This window comes from Camellia sinensis, chromosome 5 (assembly GCF_055761805.1).
Source record: "Camellia sinensis isolate YWXY chromosome 5, ASM5576180v1, whole genome shotgun sequence".
Lineage (NCBI taxonomy): Eukaryota > Viridiplantae > Streptophyta > Magnoliopsida > Ericales > Theaceae > Camellia > Camellia sinensis.
This window is the reverse complement of record NC_138965.1, coordinates 179,346,090-179,357,015: the sequence shown is the minus strand read 5'-3', so window position 1 is coordinate 179,357,015 and position 10,926 is coordinate 179,346,090. Positions and strand designations below refer to the sequence as shown.

The following is a 10,926-nucleotide window of genomic DNA, read 5'->3' as shown; positions in this document are numbered from 1 at the left end:
ATTCTTGATCCGCCACTTGTCACCCACATACATATATTATATGCATATATACTGAACCATTTCATAAAAAATAACATTTAATCCGCAAACATAATATATATAGAGAGATAAGGAGAGATGTGTAATATAATACATATGTTAAGATAGTTTTATATTAGAATGCTGGTGAGCTGTGTAATAAGAATATCTTAATAATGATAATAACTAGAAACAAACAGAAGATTCCGATTGAATAAATAAAAAATTTAGAATTTAATATGTTACAAAGATTAAACATTAAGATTATTTTTATAATTTCTCCTCTAATTTATTATTTCATGCTATAGATCCACAACACAACCATTATGAATATAATAAAAATCACATAAAATCAACTAACATCTAACTAGTGTACCATGTAAAATATAATAAACTAGATGTAACAAAAAAAAAAAAATTGCGTCCAGCATTATAAGACAATGGGAAACAACACATGGCACAACAATGATGATAACACATTATATAATCATATGACAAATAATTATAATAAGAATTCACTTCATAGCCAACGTGGATGTATCACTTCATAGTCCACCTAGAGAAGAGGACATGGTAGATTATAGTTAACTATCTTTGTGAATATTGGGTGAGGGTGATTTTCCATCAAAGCCCAACAGAATGAACATTAAGAGACCTCATAATAATTTATCTATATGCATTTCCAAGACTTTTAAGAACATATAACAAAAGAAAAGTAAAAAAAGTTATTCAAAGATTAAATCAACAACCCACTGGAGAATGAACAAGCATATCTCAACAAGAACCATCCATCAATAATAACTCTACTCACACTGCAGTCTTATTTTTTTCAGTTAGTCTCTAACCTCCCATCTGCAGATGCAAATGAACCCTTAAATGACCGATTGGCTATTGTCACCGCTGCCAAGTAAAGCTGATGAAGACGTAGCCAGAGCCTGCCACTTCTTGACTGCTTGTGGCAGCGTCATATCAAAGTCGATTCCATAAATGTCATCAGCATCAGGGTCTGATGGTTTCCAAAGCTCGGTGAGAGATGAGAGTACGTTGACGGCGTGACCCATATCAGGTCTCTGAGATGAAGCCCTTGCGCAGCAGTGTCCAGCCAGCTCAGCAACAGTGCTGACACTGGCAACCGTTTCTTCATCAAGATCAATTGTTGGGTCAATAGCCTTCCGGAATGTGTCCTTGTTATGCATTCTGCGGAACCATGTGACGAGATGAACACTCTCCTCCTTCTGGGTCTGATCTAGTGCCTTTCTTCCTGTAATCAGCTCCATTAGAATCACTCCGAAGCTGTACACATCACTCTTAGTTGTCACTCGTCCTGTCTCTGTACATTAGTCAAACATTAACATTTTAGTAATCAGTAAGATGAATGTTGAAAACCAAAAACAGAGAAAATGATGTGTAAACCCGAACACCCACCCCTGGGGAGTTTTATAGTAATTATAAATCATTATATGGGCACTTTCAATTCAACGAGACATTCTCATCAATTGTATGTGATACAATAATGAAACAAACCACACAATGATCTTACTCCAACAATATGAAGATTTATTGAAAATGTACAGACTACAACAGATACATTTCAAGTAAAGCAAAATAAATGGATTCATTCAACTTGGTAAACATACATCATACACCATGTGCGTACCGGGTTTCAAATAAACCCAAGATCAGCATGTCAAACAAGGGGTCAATGTGAAGGCTCTGTTTGTTTTAATGTAAAATATTTTGCATGGAATACCATGTTTCATGTACAACTTTTTACTTGGAAAACAATTTCATTATCTCATTTTCTGATGTTTTGCAGCGAACTTCCAAACAAATTTCAGGCAAGGTGAAAGCAAAATATATTGCAAGGTTTTGTCCAAATGATGGAGAATTGGTCAGCACCATATAGAAGTTTTCCATACGCTAGAGTCTATATACACAGGTCAGGTCTTGTTTTAGGGGCGAGTATGTTGTATTTTCCTGTAAGTGGTGAGAGCATGGAACGTACACTAACTTATGGAAATCAGATTCGCAAGTCAATTTCCTTCTACTTGCGAAAATATATTTTACCATCCTTTTTTTTTCTTGTGCAACCAAACACCAAAACTTCTAAAAAAAAATTTATTCTCAAACAAAAGGATCCTCAAAGTGGTTAAAACCGAAAACCTTGTAGACTGACATACACATAAAGACAATGATTACCATTCATGCTTATGCAGTGGCTAATAATAGCTGGAAATCATGTTGAAATGAATACTTCAATAACACCAACCAAAATCATGTTGAAATGAATACTTTAATAACACCAACCATGAAAATGAGCGAAACTGTCTAATTAGATGCAAACATACTTCCAGATCCAAAGCTTGAGAGATAATCCATCATTCAGAAATCAGAATACAATGCATCATCTATAAAGTCATCATCACTATCTCATTCATTCTCGCCAAGTTTGTGAAGTTGGTTTCCAAATTTTTAACTTGAAAAAATTAGATACACAGAAAAAGAGACAACCTAATTGTGAAGTGAAGTAAATCCAATCCCACATGATCAGCCAATGGGATATGATAGGCATTCACGAAATTGAAAACAAAATATTAAGTTGAATTGCATTATGTTCACACTCATCCTTTGCTAGCTGAAATTTCTTTCTCTCATGTTTCATTGGTTTGTCTGTTGATAGTTTGATGTTCCCCTGTTGTTTACAGATATGACAGTTCAAATAAATTAAACCACACTAGTGTATTTTCACTATTTCAAGCACCACAAACTAATTATTTGTCAAGGCATATAGAAGACGAGCAATAGTTGTAAAACTTAATCCTACACCAAAATGAGCTTAATATACAATACCTGCATATTCTGGTGCAAGATACCCAAAAGTTCCAGCTAGTTTTGTTTCAACTGAAACATTCCCATCTGGTGCGAGACGAACAAGTCCAAAATCTGCAACCTTAGCACGCATATCATCTCCTAGAAGAATGTTGGTTGGTTTAAGATCCCTATGGATGAAACTTTGATGGGCTAAAGCATGTAGATACTCAACACCTCTAGCCACATCTAGGCCAAGGGTCAGACGTTTCGATCATTCAAGGGGTTTCAACCCTTCCTCGTTCCAGTGAAACAGGTGCCTACTAAGAGTCCCTTGAGGCATGCATTCATCAACAAGTAGCCTCTCATTTCCATCCAAGCAGTAACCCAAGAGAGAAACCAAATGCCTATGTCGAACCTTAGTAAGCACTGCACTCTCAGAATTGAACTCATCCAAACCCTTGTCACTCACCACTCCAGACTCCATCCTCTTAACCGCAATCTTAGTCCCATCATTGAACTCTCCTTTGTAAACTTTTCCAAATCCTCATCTTCCCAATATGTTCTCTTCGCTAAAATTGTTGGTCACAGTCTTCAAAACTTGAATGGAGATTACCATATTTCTGGCTTCAATAACACAAGTATCACTAGGTCCACGACTGTCATGACGGTATGTTTCACCCGTTGTCCCACCAGTCAAACCCAAATCAGCAATGGTAATCTTAACATCATCATGGTCTGAACCTGAATGATGAGGACGAACCACCATGGCATTTGGACTCTGCACCCTCCAAGAATGCTTTTGTTTAGCCCTACAAATGCCGAACACACTAACCCCAACAGCCAATACCGCACAAATACAACTAATTACCAAACCCACAACCACACCAGTCAACTTATTGCCACTACTTCCCAAAGTCTTTGTTCCACTAACTGAGGGCGTACCGGGCAATGGACTAACACTATCCTTCCCAATATCAGGATTCCATCAGTTTTTACGAGTACATTACTCTGAAAAGATGGAATGTTCCCATAAAGCCGGTTGTTCGAAACATCTAATTCTCTTAGGTTAGGCAAAGTTGTGAGCTCATTAGGGATAGTACCCGTAAGATTGTTATTAGCAAGTATTAGTCTCCGCAACGAAGTAATTGATGAAAAATTGGGAGAAATCATACCACTAAGACCCATTTTCTGAAAATTGACAACAGTAAGACACAAGGATCATTCCCTTTCCAACTATCCGCAAACACCGTTGGATAACACTATCAAGAAGTTCTTAAGAACTACCAAGGTGTTTATCTCGATTACAACCCCTTTTCGCCGTGGCGAATCCCAGAAAGTCTCCAAAACGCCTCGACTCTCCAAGTTTTCTCTACCAGTGCGGCCAATATAATCGGAAACATTCCCGAATTCTTTGGCGGGTTTATGAATCTGGGTTCCTTGCATTTGGCATTCAACAATCTCGAGGGTGGATTGCCGGGAAGCTTTTCGGGTTCGTCGATTCAGTCTCTGTGGTTGAATGGGCAACAGGGTATTAGTTCTAAGGTCAATGGCTCAATTGGGGTGATACAGAACATGACCCAATTGAACCAAGTGCGGTTACATTCCAATTCCTTTTCGGGTCCTTTACTGGAACTTTCAGGGCCAACTGGGTTGCAGAATTTCAGTGTTAGGGACAATCGGATCACGGGTTTAGTACCCATGTCTCTTGTGAACCTTCCATCGCTTAAAGTTGTGAATTTGACAAACAATCTGTTACAAGGTCCGACCCCAAAATTTCATTCTTTGGTTGCAGTTGATATGACAATTGGGACTAATAGTTTCTACTTATCTGATCCTCGTGTTGGTTGCGATTCCCAGGTTAATACATTGTTTACGATTGCACAATCTGTTGGTTATCCAACGGTGTTTGCGGATAGTTGGAAAGGGAATGATCCTTGTGTCTAGTGGATAGGTCTCACTTGTTCTAATGGAGACATTACTGTTGTCAATTTTCAGAAAATGGGTCTTAGTGGTATGATTTCTCCCAATTTTTCATCAATTACTTCGTTGCAGAGACTAATACTTGCTAATAACAATCTTACGGGTACTATCCCTAATGAGCTCACAACTTTGCCTAACCTAAGAGAATTAGATGTTTCGAACAACCGGCTTTATGGGAACATTCCATCTTTTCAGAGTAATGTATTTGTAAAAACTGATGGGAATCCTGATATTGGGAAGGATAGTGTTAGTCCATTGCCGGGTACGCCCTCAGTTAGTGGAACAAAGACTTCGGGAAGTAGTGGCAATAAGTTGACTGGTGTGGTTGTGGGTTTGGTAATTAGTTGTATTTGTGCGGTATTGGCTGTTGGGGTTAGTGTGTTCGGCATTTGTAGGGCTAAACAAAAGCATTCTTGTATGGTGCAGAGTCCAAATGCCATGGTGGTTCGTCCTCATTATTCAGGTTCAAACCATGATGCTGTTAAGATTACCATTGCTGATTTGGGTTTGACTGGTGGGACAACGGGTGAAACATACAGTCATGACAGTCATGGACCTAGTGATATTCGTGTTATTGAAGCCAGAAATATGGTAATCTCCATTCAAGTTTTGAAGACTGTGACCAACAATTTTAGCAAAGAGAACATATTGGGAAGAGGAGGATTGCTGGGAAGCTTTTCGGGTTCGTCGATTCAGTCTCTGTGGTTGAATGGGCAACAGGGTATTAGTTCTAAGCTCAATGGTTCAATTGGGGTGATACAGAACATGACCCAATTGAACCAAGTGTGGTTACATTCCAATTCCTCTTTGGGTCCTTTACCTGAACTTTCAGGGCTAATCACTACTACAAAAACAGATAAAAATCACACTTTTTTTGTGTGATGTATGCTATTTAATCACGCCTTTTAAGTTTTATTAAAGTGTGATTTTTGGGAGTGTGATTAAAATAGGTCATTTTTAATCACACCTTTTAAGTGTAATTAAAAATATTTAGATCACACTTTTTAAGTGTGATTAATAACATTTAGATTACACCTTTTAAGTGTGATTAAAAATATTTAAACCACATCTTTTAAGTGTGATTAATAACATTTAGATGTGAAAAAAAAAATATTACACTCACTAGCTTCTCATTTGCTCTTGTGGAGATTCAAACCATCAATCCTCTCACACCATAAACCTTATACAACACACTCTTACCACTACACCTCTACAACACCATATGATTATATATGCAACATATATTATTTATATAGTACATAGACCCGTATTAATATAAACGTATATATATATAAAGATAATTATTTTTTATTGAACATAATTTACTAGAAAAAAAAAAAAAAGAGACCACTTTTGGCGACTAAACATAATTTTAGTCGCCAATTCTATACTTTTGGCTACTAATTATTTTTTAATCATTAAAAAATTTAATTCTCAGGCTAAAATTACTACTTTTGGCGACTAAACTTCTTTTTAGTCGCCAAAAAGTCTCACTTTTGGCTACTAAACATCTTTTTAGTCTCCCAATGCCTCAGTTTTGGCTACAAAAATTTTTTTAGTCGGTAAAAGCCTCAATTTTGGTGTCCAAACATCTTTTTAGTGACCCAATACCTCACTTTTGGCTACTAATTTTTTTTAGTCGCCAAAAAGCCTTACTTTTGGCTACTAAAATTTTTTTGGTTGGTAAAAGGCCATATATGGACAACCAAATAGATTTTTAGTCACCAAAACCTATACTTTTGGCTACTAAATTTTTTTAGTTGCCAAAACCTATACTTTCAGCGACCAAATGTGTTTTTTTGGTCGCCAAAGATGCTTTTTCTTGTAGTGGTGTGTGATTAAATATATATATATATATATATATAATTACACTTATTTAAAAAGTGTGATTAAAAAGTAGTAATGTATATATAATCACACTTTAATTAGAAGGTGTGATTAAAAAATATGTAAATAATCACACTTTAATTAGAATGTGTGATTAAAATATATATATATATATATAATCACACTTATTTAAAAAGTGTGATTAAAAAGTAGTAATGTATATATAATCACACTTTAATTAGAAGGTGTGATTAAAAAATATATAAATAATCACACTTCAATTAGAATGTGTGATTAAAATATATATGTCTATAATCACACTTATTTAAAAAGTCTGATTAAAAAGTAGTAATGTATATATAATCACACTTTAATTAGAAGGTGTGATTAAAAAATATATAAATAATCACACTTTAATTAGAATGTGTGATTAAAAAATATATATCTAATCACACTTATTTAAAAAGTGTGATTAAAAAGTAGTAGTGTATATATAATCACACTTTAATTAAATTGTGTGATTAAAAAAATATATATATAATCACACTTAATTGAAAAGTGACATAAAAAATGAATATTATCACACTCAATCAAATTAAGTGTGATTAAAATATCAATCTAATTTTTTTTATCACACTTCCAATAAAAGTGAGATATTTTTTTTTTGTCAAAGTGTGATCTTTAACTATTTTTGTAGTAGTGAACTGGGTTGCAGAATTTCAGTGTTAGGGAAAATCGGATCACGGGTTTAGTACCCGTGTCTCTTAAAGCAGAACAGATCCTGGTGTTGGTTGCGAATATGTAGGATGATTACAGCAGGGTACTAAACCCGTGATCCGATTGTCCCTAACACTGAAATTCTGCAGCCTAGTTAGCCCTGAAAGTTCCGGTAAAGGACCCAAAAATTAATTGGAATGTGACCACACTTGGTTCAATTGGGTCATGTTCTGTATCACCCCAATTGAGCCATTGAGCTTAGAACTAATACCCTGTTGCCCATTCCCTGAATCGACGAACCCGAAAAGCTTCCCAGCAATCCACCCTCGAGATTGTTGAATGCCAAATGCAAGGAACCCAGATTCACAAACCCGCCAAAGAATTCGGGAATGTTTCCGATTATATTGGCCGCATTGGCAGAGAAAAACTGGAGAGCCGAGGCATTTTGGAGACTTTTCAAGATTCGCCACGGCAAAAAAGGGTTGTAATCGAGATAAACACCTTGAAGAGATGTCATTCTGAGAAAGAAATCGGAGGGAATGGAAGAGAAATTGTTGTTGTTGAGGAACAAGAACTGGAGAGAACTCAACCCGGACAAACTCGGAACCGGACCAGTGAGTTGGTTGGACATGAACTCGAGTCTCTACAAGAAAGTGAGGTTGGCGAGACTCGGAGGAAGAGAGCCTTTCAGCATCTGATGCCCAATTTGGATTCAGGTGACCCGATTGTCGCTGGAGCAACCCACGTTCTGCCATTTGCAGCGGTCTGAGTCGGTCCAGCCGAGTGAACTCGGAGGGTTGATGCTCTGCTTGAGAGTCTGCATTACTGAAGCGTCGTCACTCTGACAGTGAACAAAGACAAAAGAGGAGAGGAGAGAGAGGAATATGAGGGATAAAACCCTAGAATCAAGATGGGGTGTTGTGTCCATATTCTCGAGAAAATCAGGGAGAAAGAGGAAGAAAACCATGAGACACAATGGAAGCCCATTTTCTTTATTCACAAAATCTATGAGCTCTACCCATTGTATAAACTCTGAAAATGATAAAGCATGATGCCTAGATTGCATGGGGCAATTTCCCAGACTTGTGAAATGGTGTTACATCTCAAGAGGCAATGCGCTACCTTTTTCAATTTCTCACTACAGACGCCATAAACATCAGAACTAAGAATTATCAAGCCCGACCTTACCATAAAGCTAGCCAAGTCCAAGCTTCAGGCCTTAAAATTTGAGAAGGGCCAATTTTATAATGTAATGTAATAAGCCCATGTGATTTATTATTTACTCTTTAAATAAAAAGGCCCAAAACAAACAAAAGGACCCAAACTTTATTTTACATTAAAAATTAAAAAAAAAATTTAAAAATGCAATCTTACAGTTCTTTTTTTTAGATGGCAAAGTTGAGTTCTCTCTCTATATATATATACTGGCGTATACCCGTGTCTGAAGATACGGTGTAAATAATATTAAGATTAGAATATAATTGTAATCCCAATACTATTTAAATTTATTTTTTAATTTGATAAAATTACAAATTTATTATAAAATTCTGGAGTTCTCACAAAACTTCTCACCAAAACTCGTTTTTACTTATTTAATAAATAGCTAGATAGATAGATATGCCTAACATACATACAATTTTCATGGGCATACATACAATATTGCTTTTGCTTATGTAATTATATGGAAATTATATGTATGCCCGTAATGTCATAGTGTATTACGGTCATACATACATTGTATGAAAATATGTGTAAAATATATTGAACAAAAATTAGGAAATAAAAAAAATAAACAAATAGAGAGAAAAATAAAAAACAGGAAAAAATAAAAAAATAAAAAAAAGGAAGAGGAAGACGGGATCTTGGGATCATAGAAGGAGGGGTGTGAGAAAAGTAAAAAGTAAGAGAAAGAGAAGCAGGAAAGTAGAAAATGTATATGTAGAATATTTTTTAGAAAATATATCTCGTCCATTGTTTTATAATTTGAACAGATCTGAGCTATCCAAATGTCCTAATAGAACAAAAATATGTTGAAGATTCAAAAATCGTCCTACTTTATTAAAATATGTTGAAGATTAATATGAGGTCTAAATTTACGAAGTGTATCAGGTATTCAATATATTTAAAAATAATAATTAATTGTCCAAATTCATTTAATTTGTGGACTAAAAAATTCATTAATATAATCTCCACTACACAGTAAAATCTGACTCCTAATCCTCAGATCGTAGACCTTTCCATATAATATGAATAAAAATATGTGAACAAAAAGGAGAACATAAAAAAAAATAAACAAATAGAGAGAAAAATAAAAATGAGACAAAATAAAAAAATAAAATTAAAAAAAAGAAAAGAAAAAGGAATGTGGGATCTTGGGATCATAGAAGGATTGGTGAGAAAAGGAAAAAGTAAGAGAGAGAAGTGGGAAAATAAAAAATGTACATGTAGGATATTTTTAAAAAAATATATCTCAGCCGTTGTTTTATAATTTGAATAGATCTGAACCGTTCAAATGTCCTAGTAGGATAAATGTGTGTAGAACAAATTCAAAAATCATCCTGCTTTATTATATAGAATAATAAAGCAGAGACGTGATCTGGTGTTGGTGTAGAATAATCCTACATATTGGGAATCATCCCAACTAACTGGTGTGCATTATTTGATATTTAATTTTTTTTTTTATATATTTGATTTGTTTGGAATCGTAGAGTGTAGTCTATTAAATATATTTTTATAATTGCATTTTAATCTTGAATTTAAATAGTGTTGCAATTACAATTATATTATAATCCTAATATTATTTACACTGTGCCTTCAGGTATGGGCATACGCTAGAATATGGACTGCATGCTAACTATGCCTTCAGGATCCTCTCAATAGCGAAGAGAACATATTGGGAAGAAGAGGAGAATATGGACTACATGCTAACTATTAGATATTGATTAAGAATCATCCCAACCATTCAAATGAAATGTATCTCTTATTTATTTTAACATATTTTCAAAAACATTCCTCCCTTATTACATAGATATATATGAAATTAATTTTTGTTTTAACTGGGTTTACAGATGACACTATCATTGAGCTTACATTTGCTCTCAATCCCACTCTTTAAATTCAGTAGCAGTATACCAGCAAAAAGGGAACCATACAAGAACTCAATATATTAATTTTTTGTTTGGAAAAACTACTTACATTACATTATTTCACATTGCATATCGCAAAATTATGAGATGAACAAAACAAACCTTCAATCCCAAGAAAAATAACATGCTGAATAATATACAGATAAAATATAAAATGATTAAAAGAAGCAAACCGAAACCTGTGTGATACCACAGTCTCCTTAAAATAGATTCGCCGCCTCACCGTTGGGTGCTAGAGGTACGCCGGTGTCTACTTCCTAGGATACGACGGTTTTTACCAGCTACAACAGAAGCACCTTCTGATTAGCTTAACGAACGGACAACGGCAGCACTCTTTCTCAGGAAGAAAATTATAGGAGAAGTAGACTGACAGTGTATGGATGTCAAGGAAAAATTCTATATATCTTTTCAAGGAATAAGGCCTCCT

General features: G+C 35.0%; 3 pseudogenes across 1 annotated transcript; 1 reads left to right on the top strand and 2 right to left on the bottom strand.

Moving 5' to 3' along the window:
* Positions 1-658: 658 nt before the first annotated feature.
* Positions 659-4,333, bottom strand: LOC114304885 (receptor-like kinase TMK3; annotated as a pseudogene). Its single transcript, XR_014330596.1, has 2 exons — positions 2,869-4,333; positions 659-1,348 (listed from the first exon to the last, which is right to left on the bottom strand). The product of XR_014330596.1 is annotated as a receptor-like kinase TMK3 (transcript).
* Positions 3,846-7,388, top strand: LOC145791907 (receptor protein kinase TMK1 pseudogene; annotated as a pseudogene).
* A 12-nt stretch (positions 7,389-7,400) lies between these two features.
* Positions 7,401-8,281, bottom strand: LOC145791906 (receptor protein kinase TMK1 pseudogene; annotated as a pseudogene).
* Between the last annotated feature and the right edge of the window lie 2,645 nt (positions 8,282-10,926).